This window comes from Chlorocebus sabaeus, chromosome 5 (assembly GCF_047675955.1).
Source record: "Chlorocebus sabaeus isolate Y175 chromosome 5, mChlSab1.0.hap1, whole genome shotgun sequence".
Taxonomy (NCBI): Eukaryota; Metazoa; Chordata; class Mammalia; order Primates; family Cercopithecidae; genus Chlorocebus; species Chlorocebus sabaeus.
The window spans coordinates 34,841,794-34,864,061 of NC_132908.1; positions in this window are offsets into that span (position 1 = coordinate 34,841,794).

Sequence of the window (22,268 nt, forward strand, 5' to 3'; positions counted from 1 at the left end):
TGTTCTGTTAATTCATCTCACAGAGTTACATCTTTCCCTTCAAGAAGCCTTTCGCTAATACTGTTCTTGTGGAATTGGCAAAGGGATATTTGGAAGCCCATAGAGGGTAATGGTGAAAAAGGAAATAACTTCCGTTGAAAACTGGAAAGAAGCTTTCTGCGAAACGGCTCTGTGTTCTGTTAATTCATCTCACAGAGTTACATCTTTCCCTTCAAGAAGCCTTTCGCTAAGGCTGTTCTTGTGGAATTGGCAAAGGGATATTTGGAAGCCCATAGAGGGCTATGGTGAAAAAGGAAATATCTTCCGTTCAAAACTGGAAAGAAGCTTTCTGAGAAACTGCTCTGTGTTCTGTTAATTCATCTCACACAGTTACAACTTTCCCTTCAACAAGCCTTTCGCTAAGGCTGTTCTTGAGGAATTGGCAAAGGGATATTTGGAAGCCCTTAGAGGCCTATGGCGAAAAAGGAAATATCTTCCGTTCAAAACTGGAAAGAAGCTTTCTGAGAAACTGCTCTGTGTTCTGTTCATTCATCTCACAGAGTTACATCTTCCCCTTCAAGAAGCCTTTCGCTAAGGCTGTTCTTGTGGAATTGTCAAAGGGATATTTGGAAGCCCATAGAGGGCTATGGTGAAAAAGGAAATATCTTCCGTTCAAAACTGGAAAGAAGCTTTCTGAGAAACTGCTCTGTGTTCTGTTAATTCATCTCACAGAGTTACAACTTTCCCTTCAACAAGCCGTTCGCTAAGGTTGTTCTTGTGGAATTGGCAAAGGGATATTTGGAAGCCCTTAGAGGCCTATGGTGAAAAAGGAAATATCATTCGTTCAAAACTGGAAAGAAGCTTTCTGAGAAACAGCTCTGTGTTCTGTTCATTCATCTCACAGAGTTACATCTTCCCCTTCAAGAAGCCTTTCGCTAAGGCTGTTCTTGTGGAATTGGCAAAGTGATATTTGGAAGCCCATAGAGGGCTTTGGTGAAAAAGGAAATATCTTCCGTTCAAAACTGGAAAGAAGCTTTCTGAGAAACTGCTCTGTGTTCTGTTAATTCATCTCACAGAGTTACATCTTTCACTTCAAGAAGCCTTTCGCTAAGGCTGTTCTTGTGGAATTGGCAAAGGGATATTTGGAAGCCCATAGAGGGCTATAGTGAAAAAGGAAATATCTTCCGTTCAAAACTGGCAAGAAGCTTTCTGAGAAACTGCTCTGTGTTCTCTTAATTCTTCTCACAGAGTTACATCTTTCCCTTCAAGAAGCCTTTCGCTAAGGCTGTTCTTGTGGAATTGGCAAAGGGATATTTGGAAGCCCATAGAGGGCTATGGTGAAAAAGGAAATATCTTCCGTTCAAAACTGGAAAGAAGCTTTCTGAGAAACTGCTCTGTGTTCTGTTAATTCATCACAGAGAGTTACATCTTTCCTTTCAAAAAGCCTTTCGCTAAGGCTATTCTTGTGGAATTGGCAAAGGGATATTTGGAAGCCCATAGAGGGCTATGGTGAAAAAGGAAATATCTTCCGTTCAAAACTGGAAAGAAGCTTTCTGAGAAACTGCTCTGTGTTCTCTTAATTCATCTCACAGAGTTACATCTTTCCCTTCAAGAAGCCTTTCGCTAAGGCTTTTCTTGTGGAATTGGCAAAGGGATATTTGGAAGCCCATTGAGGGCTATGGTGAAAAAGGAAATATCTTCCGTTGAAAACTGGAAAGAAGCTGTCGGAGAAACTGCTCTGTGTTCTGTTAATTCATCTCACAGAGTTATATCTTTCCCTTCAAGAAGCCTTTCGCTAAGGCTGTTCTTGTGGAATTGGCAAAGGGATACTTCGAAGCCCATAGAGGGCTATGGTGAAAAAGGAAATATCTTCCGTTCAAAAGTGGAAAGAAGCTTTCTGAGTAACTGCTCTGTGTTCTGTTAATTCATCTCACAGAGTTACATCTTCCCCTTCAAGAAGCCTTTCGCTAAGGCTGTTCTTGTGGAATTGGCAAAGGGATATTTGGAAGCCCATAGAGGGCTATGGTGAAAAAGGAAATATCTTCCGTTCAAAATTGGAAAGAAGCTTTCTGAGAAACTGCTCTGTGTTCTGTTAATTCATCTCACACAGTTACAACTTTCCCTTCAACAAGCCTTTCGCTAAGGCTGTTCTTGTGGAATTGGCAAAGGGATATTTGGAAGCCCTTAGAGGCCTATGGTGAAAAAGGAAATATCTTCCGTTCAAAACTGGAAAGAAGCTTTCTGAGAAACTGTTCTGTGTTCTGTTCATTCATCTCACAGAGTTACATCTTCCCCTTCAAGAAGCCTTTCGCTAAGGCTGTTCTTGTGGAATTGGCAAAGGGATATTTGGAAGCCCATAGAGGGCTATGGTGAAAAAGGAAATATCTTCCGTTCAAAACTGGAAAGAAGCTTTCTGAGAAACTGCTCTGTGTTCTGTTAATTCTTCTCACAGAGTTACATCTTTCCCTTCAAGAAGCCTTTCGCTAAGGCTGTTCTTGTGGAATTGGCAAAGGGATATTTGGAAGCCCATAGAGGGCTATGGTGAAAAAGGAAATATCTTCCGTTCAAAACTGGAAAGAAGCTTTCTGAGAAACTGCTCTGTGTTCTGTTAATTCATCACAGAGAGTTACATCTTTCCTTTCAAAAAGCCTTTCGCTAAGGCTATTCTTGTGGAATTGGCAAAGGGATATTTGGAAGCCCATAGAGGGCTATGGTGAAAAAGGAAATATCTTCCGTTCAAAACTGGAAAGAAGCTTTCTGAGAAACTGCTCTGTGTTCTCTTAATTCATCTCACAGAGTTACATCTTTCCCTTCAAGAAGCCTTTCGCTAAGGCTTTTCTTGTGGAATTGGCAAAGGGATATTTGGAAGCCCATAGAGGGCTATGGTGAAAAAGGACATATCTTCCGTTGAAAACTGGAAAGAAGCTGTCGGAGAAACTGCTCTGTGTTCTGTTAATTCATCTCACAGAGTTATATCTTTCCCTTCAAGAAGCCTTTCGCTAAGGCTGTTCTTGTGGAATTGGCAAAGGGATACTTGGAAGCCCATAGAGGGCTATGGTGAAAAAGGAAATATCTTCCGTTCAAAAGTGGAAAGAAGCTTTCTGAGTAACTGCTCTGTGTTCTGTTAATTCATCTCACAGAGTTACATCTTCCCCTTCAAGAAGCCTTTCGCTAAGGCTGTTCTTGTGGAATTGGCAAAGGGATATTTGGAAGCCCATAGAGGGCTATGGTGAAAAAGGAAATATCTTCCGTTCAAAATTGGAAAGAAGCTTTCTGAGAAACTGCTCTGTGTTCTGTTAATTCATCTCACACAGTTACAACTTTCCCTTCAACAAGCCTTTCGCTAAGGCTGTTCTTGTGGAATTGGCAAAGGGATATTTGGAAGCCCTTAGAGGCCTAGGGTGAAAAAGGAAATATCTTCCGTTCAAAACTGGAAAGAAGCTTTCTGAGAAACTGCTCTGTGTTCTGTTCATTCATCTCACAGAGTTACATCTTCCCCTTCATGAAGCCTTTCGCTAAGGCTGTTCTTGTGGAATTGGCAAAGGGATATTTGGAAGCCCATAGAGGGCTATGGTGAAAAAGGAAATATCTTCCGTTCAAAACTGGAAAGAAGCTTTCTGAGAAACTGCTCTGTGTTCTGTTAATTCATCTCACAGAGTTACAACTTTCCCTTCAACAAGCCTTTTCGCTAAGGCTGTTCTTGTGGAATTGGCAAAGGGATATTTGGAAGCCCTTAGAGGCCTATGGTGAAAAAGGAAATATCTTCCGTTCAAAACTGGAAAGAAGCTTTCTGAGAAACTGCTCTGTGTTCTGTTCATTCATCTCACAGAGTTACATCTTCCCCTTCAAGAAGCCTTTCGCTAAGGCTGTTCTTGTGGAATTGGCAAAGGGATATTTGGAAGCCCATAGAGGGCTATGGTGAAAAAGGAAATATCTTCCGTTCAAAACTGGAAAGAAGCTTTCTGAGAAACTGCTCTGTGTTCTGTTAATTCATCTCACACAGTTACAACTTTCCCTTCAACAAGCCTTTCGCTAAGGCTGTTCTTGTGGAATTGGCAAAGGGATATTTGGAAGCCCTTAGAGGCCTATGGTGAAAAACGAAATATCTTCCGTTCAAAACTTTAAAGAAGCTTTCTGAGAAACTGCTCTGTGTTCTGTTAATTCATCTCACAGAGTTACATCTTTCCCTTCAAAAAGCCTTTCGCTAAGGCTGTTCTTGTGGAATTGGCAAAGGGATATTTGGAAGCCCATAGAGGCCTATGGTGAAAAAGGAAATACCTTCCGTTCAAAACTGGAAAGAAGCTTTCTGAGAAACTGCTCTGTGTTCTGTTAATTCATCTCACAGAGTTACATCTTTCCCTTCAAGAAGCCTTTCGCTAATACTGTTCTTGTGGAATTGGCAAAGGGATATTTGGAAGCCCATAGAGGGCTATGGTGAAAACGGAAATATCTTCCGTTCAAAAGTGGAAAGAAGCTTTCTGAGTAACTGCTCTGTGTTCTGTTAATTCATCTCACAGAGTTACATCTTTCACTTCAAGAAGCCTGTCGCTAAGGCTGTTCTTGTGGAATTGGCAAAGGGATATTTGGAAGCCCATAGAGGGCTATGGTGAAAAGGGAAATATCTTCCGTTCAAAACTGGAAAGAAGCTTTCTGAGAAACTGCTCTGTGTTCTGTTAATTCATCTCACAGAGTTACATCTTTCCCTTCAAGAAGCCTTTCGCTAAGGCTGTTCTTGTGGAATTGGCAAAGGGATATTTGTAAGCCCTTAGAGGCCTATGGTGAAAAAGGAAATATCTTCCGTTCAAAACTGGAAAGAAGCTTTCTGAGAAACTGCTCTGTGTTCTGTTCATTCATCTCACAGAGTTACATCTTCCCCTTCAAGAAGCCTTTCGCTAAGGCTGTTCTTGTGGAATTGGCAAAGGGATATTTGGAAGCCCATAGAGGGCTATGGTGAAAAAGGAAATATCTTCCGTTCAAAACTGGAAAGAAGCTTTCTGAGAAACAGCTCTGTGTTCTGTTAATTCATCTCACACAGTTACAACTTTCCCTTCAACAAGCCTTTCGCTAAGGCTGTTCTTGTGGAATTGGCAAAGGGATATTTGGAAGCCCTTAGAGGCCTATGATGAAAAAGGAAATATCTTCCGTTCAAAACTGGAAAGAAGCTTTCTGAGAAACTGCTCTGTGTTCTGTTCATTCATCTCACAGAGTTACATCTTCCAATTCAAGAAGCCTTTCGCTAAGGCTGTTCTTGTGGAATTGGCAAAGGGATATTTGGAAGCCCATAGAGGGCTATGGTGAAAAAGGAAATATCTTCCGTTGAAAACTGGAAAGAAGCTTTCTGAGAAACTGCTCTGTGTTCTGTTCATTCATCTCACAGAGTTACATCTTTCCCTTCAAGAAGCCTTTCGCTAATACTGTTCTTGTGGAATTGGCAAAGGGATATTTGGAAGCCCATAGAGGGCTATGGTGAAAAAGGAAATATCTTCCGTTCAAAAGTGGAAAGAAGCTTTCTGAGTAACTGCTCTGTGTTCTGTTAATTCATCTCACAGAGTTACATCTTTCACTTCAAGAAGCCTGTCGCTAAGGCTGTTCTTGTGGAATTGGCAAAGGGATATTTGGAAGCCCTTAGAGGCCTATGATGAAAAAGGAAATATCTTCCGTTCAAAACTGGAAAGAAGCTTTCTGAGAAACTGCTCTGTGTTCTGTTCATTCATCTCACAGAGTTACATCTTCCCCTTCAAGAAGCCTTTCGCTAAGGCTGTTCTTGTGGAATTGGCAAAGGGATATTTGGAAGCCCATAGAGGGCTATGGTGAAAAAGGAAGTATCTTCCGTTCAAAACTGGAAAGAAGCTTTCTGAGAAACTGCTCTGTGTTCTGTTAATTCATCTCACAGAGTTACATCTTTCCCTTCAAGAAGCCTTTCGCTAATACTGTTCTTGTGGAATTGGCAAAGGGATATTTGGAAGCCCATAGAGGGCTATGGTGAAAAAGGAAATATCTTCCGTTCAAAAGTGGAAAGAAGCTTTCTGAGTAACTGCTCTGTGTTCTGTTAATTCATCTCACAGAGTTACATCTTTCACTTCAAGAACCTGTCGCTAAGGCTGCTCTTGTGGAATTGGCAAAGGGATATTTGGAAGCCCATAGAGGGCTATGGTGAAAAGGGAAATATCTTCCGTTCAAAACTGGAAAGAAGCTTTCTGAGAAACTGCTCTGTGTTCTGTTAATTCATCTCACAGAGTTACATCTTTCCCTTTAAGAAGCCTTTCGCTAATACTGTTCTTGTGGAATTGGCAAAGGGATATTTGGAAGCCCATAGAGGGTTATGGTGAAAAAGGAAATAACTTCCGTTGAAAACTGGAAAGAAGCTTTCTGAGAAACGGCTCTGTGTTCTGTTAATTCATCTCACAGAGTTACATCTTTCCCTTCAAGAAGCCTTTCGCTAAGGCTGTTCTTGTGGAATTGGCAAAGGGATATTTGGAAGCCCATAGAGGGCTATGGTGAAAAAGGAAATATCTTCCGTTCAAAACTGGAAAGAAGCTTTCTGAGAAACTGCTCTGTGTTCTGTTAATTCATCTCACACAGTTACAACTTTCCCTTCAACAAGCCTTTCGCTAAGGCTGTTCTTGTGGAATTGGCAAAGGGATATTTGGAAGCCCTTAGAGGCCTATGGTGAAAAAGGAAATATCTTCCGTTCAAAACTGGAAAGAAGCTTTCTGAGAAACTGCTCTGTGTTCTGTTCATTCATCTCACAGAGTTACATCTTCCCCTTCATGAAGCCTTTCGCTAAGGCTGTTCTTGTGGAATTGGCAAAGGGATATTTGGAAGCCCATAGAGGGCTATGGTGAAAAAGGAAATATCTTCCGTTCAAAACTGGAAAGAAGCTTTCTGAGAAACTGCTCTGTGTTCTGTTAATTCATCTCACAGAGTTACAACTTTCCCTTCAACAAGCCTTTTCGCTAAGGCTGTTCTTGTGGAATTGGCAAAGGGATATTTGGAAGCCCTTAGAGGCCTATGGTGAAAAAGGAAATATCTTCCGTTCAAAACTGGAAAGAAGCTATCTGAGAAACTGTTCTGTGTTCTGTTCATTCATCTCACAGAGTTACATCTTCCCCTTCAAGAAGCCTTTCGCTAAGGCTGTTCTTGTGGAATTGGCAAAGGGATATTTGGAAGCCCATAGAGGGCTATGGTGAAAAAGGAAATATCTTCCGTTCAAAACTGGAAAGAAGCTTTCTGAGAAACTGCTCTGTGTTCTGTTAATTCTTCTCACAGAGTTACATCTTTCCCTTCAAGAAGCCTTTCGCTAAGGCTGTTCTTGTGGAATTGGCAAAGGGATATTTGGAAGCCCATAGAGGGCTATGGTGAAAAAGGAAATATCTTCCGTTCAAAACTGGAAAGAAGCTTTCTGAGAAACTGCTCTGTGTTCTGTTAATTCATCACAGAGAGTTACATCTTTCCTTTCAAAAAGCCTTTCGCTAAGGCTATTCTTGTGGAATTGGCAAAGGGATATTTGGAAGCCCATAGAGGGCTATGGTGAAAAAGGAAATATCTTCCGTTCAAAACTGGAAAGAAGCTTTCTGAGAAACTGCTCTGTGTTCTCTTAATTCATCTCACAGAGTTACATCTTTCCCTTCAAGAAGCCTTTCGCTAAGGCTTTTCTTGTGGAATTGGCAAAGGGATATTTGGAAGCCCATAGAGGGCTATGGTGAAAAAGGAAATATCTTCCGTTGAAAACTGGAAAGAAGCTGTCGGAGAAACTGCTCTGTGTTCTGTTAATTCATCTCACAGAGTTATATCTTTCCCTTCAAGAAGCCTTTCGCTAAGGCTGTTCTTGTGGAATTGGCAAAGGGATACTTGGAAGCCCATAGAGGGCTATGGTGAAAAAGGAAATATCTTCCGTTCAAAAGTGGAAAGAAGCTTTCTGAGTAACTGCTCTGTGTTCTGTTAATTCATCTCACAGAGTTACATCTTCCCCTTCAAGAAGCCTTTCGCTAAGGCTGTTCTTGTGGAATTGGCAAAGGGATATTTGGAAGCCCATAGAGGGCTATGGTGAAAAAGGAAATATCTTCCGTTCAAAATTGGAAAGAAGCTTTCTGAGAAACTGCTCTGTGTTCTGTTAATTCATCTCACACAGTTACAACTTTCCCTTCAACAAGCCTTTCGCTAAGGCTGTTCTTGTGGAATTGGCAAAGGGATATTTGGAAGCCCTTAGAGGCCTATGGTGAAAAAGGAAATATCTTCCGTTCAAAACTGGAAAGAAGCTTTCTGAGAAACTGCTCTGTGTTCTGTTCATTAATCTCACAGAGTTACATCTTCCCCTTCATGAAGCCTTTCGCTAAGGCTGTTCTTGTGGAATTGGCAAAGGGATATTTGGAAGCCCATAGAGGGCTATGGTGAAAAAGGAAATATCTTCCGTTCAAAACTGGAAAGAAGCTTTCTGAGAAACTGCTCTGTGTTCTGTTAATTCATCTCACAGAGTTACAACTTTCCCTTCAACAAGCCTTTTCGCTAAGGCTGTTCTTGTGGAATTGGCAAAGGGATATTTGGAAGCCCTTAGAGGCCTATGGTGAAAAAGGAAATATCTTCCGTTCAAAACTGGAAAGAAGCTTTCTGAGAAACTGTTCTGTGTTCTGTTCATTCATCTCACAGAGTTACATCTTCCCCTTCAAGAAGCCTTTCGCTAAGGCTGTTCTTGTGGAATTGGCAAAGGGATATTTGGAAGCCCATAGAGGGCTATGGTGAAAAAGGAAATATCTTCCGTTCAAAACTGGAAAGAAGCTTTCTGAGAAACTGCTCTGTGTTCTGTTAATTCATCTCACACAGTTACAACTTTCCCTTCAACAAGCCTTTCGCTAAGGCTGTTCTTGTGGAATTGGCAAAGGGATATTTGGAAGCCCTTAGAGGCCTATGGTGAAAAAGGAAATATCTTCCGTTCAAAACTTTAAAGAAGCTTTCTGAGAAACTGCTCTGTGTTCTGTTAATTCATCTCACAGAGTTACATCTTTCCCTTCAAAAAGCCTTTCGCTAAGGCTGTTCTTGTGGAATTGGCAAAGGGATATTTGGAAGCCCATAGAGGCCTATGGTGAAAAAGGAAATACCTTCCGTTCAAAACTGGAAAGAAGCTTTCTGAGAAACTGCTCTGTGTTCTGTTAATTCATCTCACAGAGTTACATCTTTCCCTTCAAGAAGCCTTTCGCTAATACTGTTCTTGTGGAATTGGCAAAGGGATATTTGGAAGCCCATAGAGGGCTATGGTGAAAAAGGAAATATCTTCCGTTCAAAAGTGGAAAGAAGCTTTCTGAGTAACTGCTCTGTGTTCTGTTAATTCATCTCACAGAGTTACATCTTTCACTTCAAGAAGCCTGTCGCTAAGGCTGTTCTTGTGGAATTGGCAAAGGGATATTTGGAAGCCCATAGAGGGCTATGGTGAAAAGGGAAATATCTTCCGTTCAAAACTGGAAAGAAGCTTTCTGAGAAACTGCTCTGTGTTCTGTTAATTCATCTCACAGAGTTACATCTTTCCCTTCAAGAAGCCTTTCGCTAAGGCTGTTCTTGTGGAATTGGCAAAGGGATATTTGTAAGCCCTTAGAGGCCTATGGTGAAAAAGGAAATATCTTCCGTTCAAAACTGGAAAGAAGCTTTCTGAGAAACTGCTCTGTATTCTGTTCATTCATCTCACAGAGTTACATCTTCCCCTTCAAGAAGCCTTTCGCTAAGGCTGTTCTTGTGGAATTGGCAAAGGGATATTTGGAAGCCCATAGAGGGCTATGGTGAAAAAGGAAATATCTTCCGTTCAAAACTGGAAAGAAGCTTTCTGAGAAACAGCTCTGTGTTCTGTTAATTCATCTCACACAGTTACAACTTTCCCTTCAACAAGCCTTTCGCTAAGGCTGTTCTTGTGGAATTGGCAAAGGGATATTTGGAAGCCCTTAGAGGCCTATGATGAAAAAGGAAATATCTTCCGTTCAAAACTGGAAAGAAGCTTTCTGAGAAACTGCTCTGTGTTCTGTTCATTCATCTCACAGAGTTACATCTTCCAATTCAAGAAGCCTTTCGCTAAGGCTGTTCTTGTGGAATTGGCAAAGGGATATTTGGAAGCCCATAGAGGGCTATGGTGAAAAAGGAAATATCTTCCGTTGAAAACAGGAAAGAAGCTTTCTGAGAAACTGCTCTGTGTTCTGTTCATTCATCTCACAGAGTTACATCTTTCCCTTCAAGAAGCCTTTCGCTAATACTGTTCTTGTGGAATTGGCAAAGGGATATTTGGAAGCCCATAGAGGGCTATGGTGAAAAAGGAAATATCTTCCGTTCAAAAGTGGAAAGAAGCTTTCTGAGTAACTGCTCTGTGTTCTGTTAATTCATCTCACAGAGTTACATCTTTCACTTCAAGAAGCCTGTCGCTAAGGCTGTTCTTGTGGAATTGGCAAAGGGATATTTGGAAGCCCTTAGAGGCCTATGATGAAAAAGGAAATATCTTCCGTTCAAAACTGGAAAGAAGCTTTCTGAGAAACTGCTCTGTGTTCTGTTCATTCATCTCACAGAGTTACATCTTCCCCTTCAAGAAGCCTTTCGCTAAGGCTGTTCTTGTGGAATTGGCAAAGGGATATTTGGAAGCCCATAGAGGGCTATGGTGAAAAAGGAAATATCTTCCGTTCAAAACTGGAAAGAAGCTTTCTGAGAAACTGCTCTGTGTTCTGTTAATTCATCTCACAGAGTTACATCTTTCCCTTCAAGAAGCCTTTCGCTAATACTGTTCTTGTGGAATTGGCAAAGGGATATTTGGAAGCCCATAGAGGGCTATGGTGAAAAAGGAAATATCTTCCGTTCAAAAGTGGAAAGAAGCTTTCTGAGTAACTGCTCTGTGTTCTGTTAATTCATCTCACAGAGTTACATCTTTCACTTCAAGAAGCCTGTCGCTAAGGCTGCTCTTGTGGAATTGGCAAAGGGATATTTGGAAGCCCATAGAGGGCTATGGTGAAAAGGGAAATATCTTCCGTTCAAAACTGGAAAGAAGCTTTCTGAGAAACTGCTCTGTGTTCTGTTAATTCATCTCACAGAGTTACATCTTTCCCTTCAAGAAGCCTTTCGCTAATACTGTTCTTGTGGAATTGGCAAAGGGATATTTGGAAGCCCATAGAGGGTTATGGTGAAAAAGGAAATAACTTCCGTTGAAAACTGGAAAGAAGCTTTCTGAGAAACGGCTCTGTGTTCTGTTAATTCATCTCACAGAGTTACATCTTTCCCTTCAAGAAGCCTTTCGCTAAGGCTGTTCTTGTGGAATTGGCAAAGGGATATTTGGAAGCCCATAGAGGGCTATGGTGAAAAAGGAAATATCTTCCGTTCAAAACTGGAAAGAAGCTTTCTGAGAAACTGCTCTGTGTTCTGTTAATTCATCTCACACAGTTACAACTTTCCCTTCAACAAGCCTTTCGCTAAGGCTGTTCTTGTGGAATTGGCAAAGGGATATTTGGAAGCCCTTAGAGGCCTATGGTGAAAAAGGAAATATCTTCCGTTCAAAACTGGAAAGAAGCTTTCTGAGAAACTGCTCTGTGTTCTGTTCATTCATCTCACAGAGTTACATCTTCCCCTTCAAGAAACCTTTCGCTAAGGCTGTTCTTGTGGAATTGGCAAAGGGATATTTGGAAGCCCATAGAGGGCTATGGTGAAAAAGGAAATATCTTCCGTTCAAAACTGGAAAGAAGCTTTCTGAGAAACTGCTCTGTGTTCTGTTAATTCATCTCACAGAGTTACAACTTTCCCTTCATCAAGCCGTTCGCTAAGGTTGTTCTTGTGGAATTGGCAAAGGGATATTTGGAAGCCCTTAGAGGCCTATGGTGAAAAAGGAAATATCTTCCGTTCAAAACTGGAAAGAAGCTTTCTGAGAAACTGCTCTGTGTTCTGTTCATTCATCTCACAGAGTTACATCTTCCCCTTCAAGAAGCCTTTCGCTAAGGCTGTTCTTGTGGAATTGGCAAAGTGATATTTGGAAGCCCATAGAGGGCTTTGGTGAAAAAGGAAATATCTTCCGTTCAAAACTGGAAAGAAGCTTTCTGAGAAACTGCTCTGTGTTCTGTTAATTCATCTCACAGAGTTACATCTTTCACTTCAAGAAGCCTTTCGGTAAGGCTGTTCTTGTGGAATTGGCAAAGGGATATTTGGAAGCCCATAGAGGGCTATGGTGAAAAAGAAAATATCTTCCGTTCAATACTGGAAAGAAGCTTTCTGAGAAACTGCTCTGTGTTCTCTTAATTCTTCTCACAGAGTTACATCTTTCCCTTCAAGAAGCCTTTCGCTAAGGCTGTTCTTGTGGAATTGGCAAAGGGATATTTGGAAGCCCATAGAGGGCTATGGTGAAAAAGGAAATATCTTCCGTTCAAAACTGGAAAGAAGCTTTCTGAGAAACTGCTCTGTGTTCTGTTAATTCATCACAGAGAGTTACATCTTTCCTTTCAAAAAGCCTTTCACTAAGGCTATTCTTGTGGAATTGGCAAAGGGATATTTGGAAGCCCATAGAGGGCTATGGTGAAAAAGGAAATATCTTCCGTTCAAAACTGGAAAGAAGCTTTCTGAGAAACTGCTCTGTGTTCTCTTAATTCATCTCACAGAGTTACATCTTTCCCTTCAAGAAGCCTTTCGCTAAGGCTTTTCTTGTGGAATTGGCAAAGGGATATTTGGAAGCCCATAGAGGGCTATGGTGAAAAAGGAAATATCTTCCGTTCAAAAGTGGAAAGAAGCTGTCGGAGAAACTGCTCTGTGTTCTGTTAATTCATCTCACAGAGTTATATCTTTCCCTTCAAGAAGCCTTTCGCTAAGGCTGTTCTTGTGGAATTGGCAAAGGGATACTTGGAAGCCCATAGAGGGCTATGGTGAAAAAGGAAATATCTTCCGTTCAAAAGTGGAAAGAAGCTTTCTGAGTAACTGCTCTGTGTTCTGTTAATTCATCTCACAGAGTTACATCTTTCACTTCAAGAAGCCTGTCGCTAAGGCTGTTCTTGTGGAATTGGCAAAGGGATATTTGGAAGCCCATAGAGGGCTATGGTGAAAAGGGAAATATCTTCAGTTCAAAACTGGAAAGAAGCTTTCTGAGAAACTGCTCTGTGTTCTGTTAATTCATCTCCCAGAGTTACATCTTTCCCTTCAAGAAGCCTTTCGCTAAGGCTGTTCTTGTGGAATTGGCAAAGGGATATTTGGAAGCCCTTAGAGGCCTATGGTGAAAAAGGAAATATCTTCCGTTCAAAACTGGAAAGAAGCTTTCTGAGAAACTGCTCTGTGTTCTGTTCATTCATCTCACAGAGTTACATCTTCCCCTTCAAGAAGCCTTTCGCTAAGGCTGTTCTTGTGGAATTGGCAAAGGGATATTTGGAAGCCCATAGAGGGCTATGGTGAAAAAGGAAATATCCTCCGTTCAAAACTGGAAAGAAGCTTTCTGAGAAACTGCTCTGTGTTCTGTTAATTCATCTCACAGAGTTACAACTTTCCCTTCAACAAGCCTTTCGCTAAGGCTGTTCTTGTGGAATTGGCAAAGGGATATTTGGAAGCCCTTAGAGGCCTATGGTGAAAAAGGAAATATCTTCCGTTCAAAACTGGAAAGAAGCTTTCTGAGAAACTGCTCTGTCTTCTGTTCATTCATCTCACAGAGTTACATCTTCCCCTTCAAGAAGCCTTTCGCTAAGGCTGTTCTTGTGGAATTGGCAAAGGGATATTTGGAAGCCCATAGAGGGCTATGGTGAAAAAGGAAATATCTTCCGTTCAAAACTGGAAAGAAGCTTTCTGAGAAACTGCTCTGTGTTCTGTTAATTCATCTCACACAGTTACAACTTTCCCTTCAACAAGCCTTTCGCTAAGGCTGTTCTTGTGGAATTGGCAAAGGGATATTTGGAAGCCCTTAGAGGCCTATGGTGAAAAAGGAAATATCTTCCGTTCAAAACTGGAAAGAAGCTTTCTGAGAAACTGCTCTGTGTTCTGTTCATTCATCTCACAGAGTTACATCTTCCCCTTCAAGAAGCCTTTCGCTAAGGCTGTTCTTGTGGAATTGGCAAAGGGATATTTGGAAGCCCATAGAGGGCTATGGTGAAAAAGGAAATATCTTCCGTTCAAAACTGGAAAGAAGCTTTCTGAGAAACTGCTCTGTGTTCTGTTAATTCATCTCACAGAGTTACATCTTTCCCTTCAAGAAGCCTTTCGCTAAGGCTGTTCTTGTGGAATTGGCAAAGGGATATTTGGAAGCCCATAGAGGGCTTTGGTGAAAAATTAAATATCTTCCGTTCAAACTGGAAAGAAGCTTTCTGAGAAACTGCTCTGTGTTCTGTTAATTCATCTCACAGAGTTACATCTTTCACTTCAAGAAGCCTTTCGCTAAGGCTGTTCTTGTGGAATTGGCAAAGGGATATTTGGAAGCCCATAGAGGGCTATGGTGAAAAAGGAAATATCTTCCGTTCAAAACTGGCAAGAAGCTTTCTGAGAAACTGCTCTGTGTTCTCTTAATTCTTCTCACAGAGTTACATCTTTCCCTTCAAGAAGCCTTTCGCTAAGGCTGTTCTTGTGGAATTGGCAAAGGGATATTTGGAAGCCCATAGAGGGCTATGGTGAAAAAGGAAATATCTTCCGTTCAAAACTGGAAAGAAGCTTTCTGAGAAACTGCTCTGTGTTCTGTTAATTCATCACAGAGAGTTACATCTTTCCCTTCAAAAAGCCTTTCGCTAAGGCTATTTTTGTGGAATTGGCAAAGGGATATTTGGAAGCCCATTGAGGGCTATGGTGAAAAAGGAAATATCTTCCGTTCAAAACTGGAAAGAAGCTTTCTGAGAAACTGCTCTGTGTTCTCTTAATTCATCTCACAGAGTTACATCTTTCCCTTCAAGAAGCCTTTCGCTAAGGCTTTTCTTGTGGAATTCGCAAAGGGATAGTTGGAAGCCCTTAGAGGGCTATGGTGAAAAAGGAAATATCTTCCCTTCAAAAGTGGAAAGAAGCTGTCGCAGAAACTGCTCTGTGTTCTGTTAATTCATCTCACAGAGTTACATCTTTCCCTTCAAAAAGCCTTTCGCTAAGGCTGTTCTTGTGGAATTGGCAAAGGGATATTTGGAAGCCCATAGAGGCCTATGGTGAAAAAGGAAATATCTTCCGTTCAAAACTGGAAAGAAGCTTTCTGAGAAACTGCTCTGTGTTTTGTTAATTCATCTCACAGAGTTACATCTTTCCCTTCAAGAAGCCTTTCGCTAATACTGTTCTTGTGGAATTGGCAAAGGGATATTTGGAAGCCCATAGAGGGCTATGGTGAAAAAGGAAATATCTTCCCTTCAAAAGTGGAAAGAAGCTTTCTGAGTAACTGCCCTGTGTTCTGTTAATTCATCTCACGGAGTTACATCTTTCACTTCAAGAAGCCTGTCGCTAAGGCTGTTCTTGTGGAATTGGCAAAGGGATATTTGGAAGCCCATAGAGGGCTATGGTGAAAAGGGAAATATCTTCCGTTCAAAACTGGAAAGAAGCTTTCTGAGAAACTGCTCTGTGTTCTGTTAATTCATCTCACAGAGTTACATCTTTCCCTTCAAGAAGCCTTTCGCTAAGGCTGTTCTTGTGGAATTGGCAAAGGGATATTTGTAAACCCTTAGAGGCCTATGGTGAAAAAGGAAATATCTTCCGTTCAAAACTGGAAAGAAGCTTTCTGAGAAACTGCTCTGTGTTCTATTCATTCATCTCACAGAGTTACATCTTCCCCTTCAAGAAGCCTTTCGCTAAGGCTGTTCTTGTGGAATTGGCAAAGGGATATTTGGAAGCCCATAGAGGGCTATGGTGAAAAAGGAAATATCTTCCGTTCAAAACTGGAAAGAAGCTTTCTGAGAAACAGCTCTGTGTTCTGTTAATTCATCTCACACAGTTACAACTTTCCCTTCAACAAGCCTTTCGCTAAGGCTGTTCTTGTGGAATTGGAAAAGGGATATTTGGAAGCCCTTAGAGACCTATGATGAAAAAGGAAATATCTTCCGTTCAAAACTGGAAAGAAACTTTCTGAGAAACTGCTCTGTGTTCTGTTCATTCATCTCACAGAGTTACATCTTCCCCTTCAAGAAGCCTTTCGCTAAGGCTGTTCTTGTGGAATTGGCAAAGGGATATTTGGAAGCCCATAGAGGGCTAGGGTGAAAAAGGAAATATCTTCCGTTCAAAACTGGAAAGAAGCTTTCTGAGAAACTGCTCTGTGTTCTGTTAATTCATCTCACACAGTTACAACTTTCCCTTCAACAAGCCTTTCGCTAAGGCTGTTCTTGTGGAATTGGCAAAGGGATATTTGGAAGCCCTTAGAGGCCTATGGTGAAAAAGGAAATATCTTCCGTTCAAAACTGGAAAGAAGCTTTCTGAGAAACTGCTCTGTGTTCTGTTCATTCATCTCACAGAGTTACATCTTCCCCTTCAAGAAGCCTTTCGCTAAGGCTGTTCTTGTGGAATTGGCATAGGGATATTTGGAAGCCCATAGACGGCTATGGTGAAAAAGGAAATATCTTCCGTTCAAAACTGGCAAGAAGCTTTCTGAGAAACTGCTCTGTGTTCTCTTAATTCTTCTCACAGAGTTACATCTTTCCCTTCAAGAAGCCTTTCGCTAAGGCTGTTCTTGTGGAATTGGCAAAGGGATATTTGGAAGCCCATAGAGGGCTATGGTGAAAAAGGAAATATCTTCCGTTCAAAACTGGAAAGAAGCTTTCTGAGAAACTGCTCTGTGTTCTGTTAATTCATCACAGAGAGTTACATCTTTCCTTTCAAAAAGCCTTTCGCTAAGGCTATTCTTGTGGAATTGGCAAAGGGATATTTGGAAGCCCATAGAGGGCTATGGTGAAAAAGGAAATATCTTCCGTTGAAAACAGGAAAGAAGCTTTCTGAGAAACTGCTCTGTGTTCTGTTAATTCATCTCACAGAGTTACATCTTTCCCTTCAAGAAGCCTTTCGCTAATACTGTTCTTGTGGAATTGGCAAAGGGATATTTGGAAGCCCATAGAGGGCTATGGTGAAAAAGGAAATATCTTCCGTTCAAAAGTGGAAAGAAGCTTTCTGAGTAACTGCTCTGTGTTCTGTTAATTCATCTCACAGAGTTACATCTTTCACTTCAAGAAGCCTGTCGCTAAGGCTGCTCTTGTGGAATTGGCAAAGGGATATTTGGAAGCCCATAGAGGGCTATGGTGAAAAGGGAAATATCTTCCGTTCAAAACTGGAAAGAAGCTTTCTGAGAAACTGCTCTGTGTTCTGTTAATTCATCTCACAGAGTTACATCTTTCCCTTTAAGAAGCCTTTCGCTAATACTGTTCTTGTGGAATTGGCAAAGGGATATTTGGAAGCCCATAGAGGGTTATGGTGAAAAAGGAAATAACTTCCGTTGAAAACTGGAAAGAAGCTTTCTGAGAAACGGCTCTGTGTTCTGTTAATTCATCTCACAGAGTTACATCTTTCCCTTCAAGAAGCCTTTCGCTAAGGCTGTTCTTGTGGAATTGGCAAAGGGATATTTGGAAGCCCATAGAGGGCTATGGTGAAAAAGGAAATATCTTCCGTTCAAAACTGGAAAGAAGCTTTCTGAGAAACTGCTCTGTGTTCTGTTAATTCATCTCACACAGTTACAACTTTCCCTTCAACAAGCCTTTCGCTAAGGCTGTTCTTGTGGAATTGGCAAAGGGATATTTGGAAGCCCTTAGAGGCCTATGGTGAAAAAGGAAATATCTTCCGTTCAAAACTGGAAAGAAGCTTTCTGAGAAACTGCTCTGTGTTCTGTTCATTCATCTCACAGAGTTACATCTTCCCCTTCATGAAGCCTTTCGCTAAGGCTGTTCTTGTGGAATTGGCAAAGGGATATTTGGAAGCCCATAGAGGGCTATGGTGAAAAAGGAAATATCTTCCGTTCAAAACTGGAAAGAAGCTTTCTGAGAAACTGCTCTGTGTTCTGTTAATTCATCTCACAGAGTTACAACTTTCCCTTCAACAAGCCTTTTCGCTAAGGCTGTTCTTGTGGAATTGGCAAAGGGATATTTGGAAGCCCTTAGAGGCCTATGGTGAAAAAGGAAATATCTTCCGTTCAAAACTGGAAAGAAGCTTTCTGAGAAACTGCTCTGTGTTCTCTTAATTCATCTCACAGAGTTACATCTTTCCCTTCAAGAAGCCTTTCGCTAAGGCTTTTCTTGTGGAATTGGCAAAGGGATATTTGGAAGCCCATAGAGGGCTATGGTGAAAAAGGAAATATCTTCCGTTGAAAACTGGAAAGAAGCTGTCGGAGAAACTGCTCTGTGTTCTGTTAATTCATCTCACAGAGTTACATCTTTCCCTTCAAAAAGCCTTTCGCTAAGGCTGTTCTTGTGGAATTGGCAAAGGGATATTTGGAAGCCCATAGAGGCCTATGGTGAAAAAGGAAATATCTTCCGTTCAAAACTGGAAAGAAGCTTTCTGAGAAACTGCTCTGTGTTTTGTTAATTCATCTCACAGAGTTACATCTTTCCCTTCAAGAAGCTTTTCGCTAATACTGTTCTTGTGGAATTGGCAAAGGGATATTTGGAAGCCCATAGAGGGCTATGGTGAAAAAGGAAATATCTTCCCTTCAAAAGTGGAAAGAAGCTTTCTGAGTAACTGCCCTGTGTTCTGTTAATTCATCTCACGGAGTTACATCTTTCACTTCAAGAAGCCTGTCGCTAAGGCTGTTCTTGTGGAATTGGCAAAGGGATATTTGGAAGCCCATAGAGGGCTATGGTGAAAAGGGAAATATCTTCCGTTCAAAACTGGAAAGAAGCTTTCTGAGAAACTGCTCTGTGTTCTGTTAATTCATCTCACAGAGTTACATCTTTCCCTTCAAGAAGCCTTTCGCTAAGGCTGTTCTTGTGGAATTGGCAAAGGGATATTTGTAAACCCTTAGAGGCCTATGGTGAAAAAGGAAATATCTTCCGTTCAAAACTGGAAAGAAGCTTTCTGAGAAACTGCTCTGTGTTCTATTCATTCATCTCACAGAGTTACATCTTCCCCTTCAAGAAGCCTTTCGCTAAGGCTGTTCTTGTGGAATTGGCAAAGGGATATTTGGAAGCCCATAGAGGGCTATGGTGAAAAAGGAAATATCTTCCGTTCAAAACTGGAAAGAAGCTTTCTGAGAAACAGCTCTGTGTTCTGTTAATTCATCTCACACAGTTACAACTTTCCCTTCAACAAGCCTTTCGCTAAGGCTGTTCTTGTGGAATTGGAAAAGGGATATTTGGAAGCCCTTAGAGACCTATGATGAAAAAGGAAATATCTTCCGTTCAAAACTGGAAAGAAACTTTCTGAGAAACTGCTCTGTGTTCTGTTCATTCATCTCACAGAGTTACATCTGCCCCTTCAAGAAGCCTTTCGCTAAGGCTGTTCTTGTGGAATTGGCAAAGGGATATTTGGAAGCCCATAGAGGGCTAGGGTGAAAAAGGAAATATCTTCCGTTCAAAACTGGAAAGAAGCTTTCTGAGAAACTGCTCTGTGTTCTGTTAATTCATCTCACACAGTTACAACTTTCCCTTCAACAAGCCTTTCGCTAAGGCTGTTCTTGTGGAATTGGCAAAGGGATATTTGGAAGCCCTTAGAGGCCTATGGTGAAAAAGGAAATATCTTCCGTTCAAAACTGGAAAGAAGCTTTCTGAGAAACTGCTCTGTGTTCTGTTCATTCATCTCACAGAGTTACATCTTCCCCTTCAAGAAGCCTTTCGCTAAGGCTGTTCTTGTGGAATTGGCATAGGGATATTTGGAAGCCCATAGACGGCTATGGTGAAAAAGGAAATATCTTCCGTTCAAAACTGGCAAGAAGCTTTCTGAGAAACTGCTCTGTGTTCTCTTAATTCTTCTCACAGAGTTACATCTTTCCCTTCAAGAAGCCTTTCGCTAAGGCTGTTCTTGTGGAATTGGCAAAGGGATATTTGGAAGCCCATAGAGGGCTATGGTGAAAAAGGAAATATCTTCCGTTCAAAACTGGAAAGAAGCTTTCTGAGAAACTGCTCTGTGTTCTGTTAATTCATCACAGAGAGTTACATCTTTCCTTTCAAAAAGCCTTTCGCTAAGGCTATTCTTGTGGAATTGGCAAAGGGATATTTGGAAGCCCATAGAGGGCTATGGTGAAAAAGGAAATATCTTCCGTTGAAAACAGGAAAGAAGCTTTCTGAGAAACTGCTCTGTGTTCTGTTAATTCATCTCACAGAGTTACATCTTTCCCTTCAAGAAGCCTTTCGCTAATACTGTTCTTGTGGAATTGGCAAAGGGATATTTGGAAGCCCATAGAGGGCTATGGTGAAAAAGGAAATATCTTCCGTTCAAAAGTGGAAAGAAGCTTTCTGAGTAACTGCTCTGTGTTCTGTTAATTCATCTCACAGAGTTACATCTTTCACTTCAAGAAGCCTGTCGCTAAGGCTGCTCTTGTGGAATTGGCAAAGGGATATTTGGAAGCCCATAGAGGGCTATGGTGAAAAGGGAAATATCTTCCGTTCAAAACTGGAAAGAAGCTTTCTGAGAAACTGCTCTGTGTTCTGTTAATTCATCTCACAGAGTTACATCTTTCCCTTTAAGAAGCCTTTCGCTAATACTGTTCTTGTGGAATTGGCAAAGGGATATTTGGAAGCCCATAGAGGGTTATGGTGAAAAAGGAAATAACTTCCGTTGAAAACTGGAAAGAAGCTTTCTGAGAAACGGCTCTGTGTTCTGTTAATTCATCTCACAGAGTTACATCTTTCCCTTCAAGAAGCCTTTCGCTAAGGCTGTTCTTGTGGAATTGGCAAAGGGATATTTGGAAGCCCATAGAGGGCTATGGTGAAAAAGGAAATAACTTCCGTTCAAAACTGGAAAGAAGCTTTCTGAGAAACTGCTCTGTGTTTTGTTAATTCATCTCACACAGTTACAACTTTCCCTTCAACAAGCCTTTCGCTAAGGCTGTTCTTGTGGAATTGGCAAAGGGATATTTGGAAGCCCTTAGAGGCCTATGGTGAAAAAGGAAATATCTTCCGTTCAAAACTGGAAAGAAGCTTTCTGAGAAACTGCTCTGTGTTCTGTTCATTCATCTCACAGAGTTACATCTTCCCCTTCATGAAGCCTTTCGCTAAGGCTGTTCTTGTGGAATTGGCAAAGGGATATTTGGAAGCCCATAGAGGGCTATGGTGAAAAAGGAAATATCTTCCGTTCAAAACTGGAAAGAAGCTTTCTGAGAAACTGCTCTGTGTTCTGTTAATTCATCTCACAGAGTTACAACTTTCCCTTCAACAAGCCTTTTCGCTAAGGCTGTTCTTGTGGAATTGGCAAAGGGATATTTGGAAGCCCTTAGAGGCCTATGGTGAAAAAGGAAATATCTTCCGTTCAAAACTGGAAAGAAGCTTTCTGAGAAACTGTTCTGTGTTCTGTTCATTCATCTCACAGAGTTACATCTTCCCCTTCAAGAAGCCTTTCGCTAAGGCTGTTCTTGTGGAATTGGCAAAGGGATATTTGGAAGCCCATAGAGGGCTATGGTGAAAAAGGAAATATCTTCCGTTCAAAACTGGAAAGAAGCTTTCTGAGAAACTGCTCTGTGTTCTGTTAATTCTTCTCACAGAGTTACATCTTTCCCTTCAAGAAGCCTTTCGCTAAGGCTGTTCTTGTGGAATTGGCAAAGGGATATTTGGAAGCCCATAGAGGGCTATGGTGAAAAAGGAAATATCTTCCGTTCAAAACTGGAAAGAAGCTTTCTGAGAAACTGCTCTGTGTTCTGTTAATTCATCACAGAGAGTTACATCTTTCCTTTCAAAAAGCCTTTCGCTAAGGCTATTCTTGTGGAATTGGCAAAGGGATATTTGGAAGCCCATAGAGGGCTATGGTGAAAAAGGAAATATCTTCCGTTCAAAACTGGAAAGAAGCTTTCTGAGAAACTGCTCTGTGTTCTCTTAATTCATCTCACAGAGTTACATCTTTCCCTTCAAGAAGCCTTTCGCTAAGGCTTTTCTTGTGGAATTGGCAAAGGGATATTTGGAAGCCCATAGAGGGCTATGGTGAAAAAGGAAATATCTTCCGTTGAAAACTGGAAAGAAGCTGTCGGAGAAACTGCTCTGTGTTCTGTTAATTCATCTCACAGAGTTATATCTTTCCCTTCAAGAAGCCTTTCGCTAAGGCTGTTCTTGTGGAATTGGCAAAGGGATACTTGGAAGCCCATAGAGGGCTATGGTGAAAAAGGAAATATCTTCCGTTCAAAAGTGGAAAGAAGCTTTCTGAGTAACTGCTCTGTGTTCTGTTAATTCATCTCACAGAGTTACATCTTCCCCTTCAAGAAGCCTTTCGCTAAGGCTGTTCTTGTGGAATTG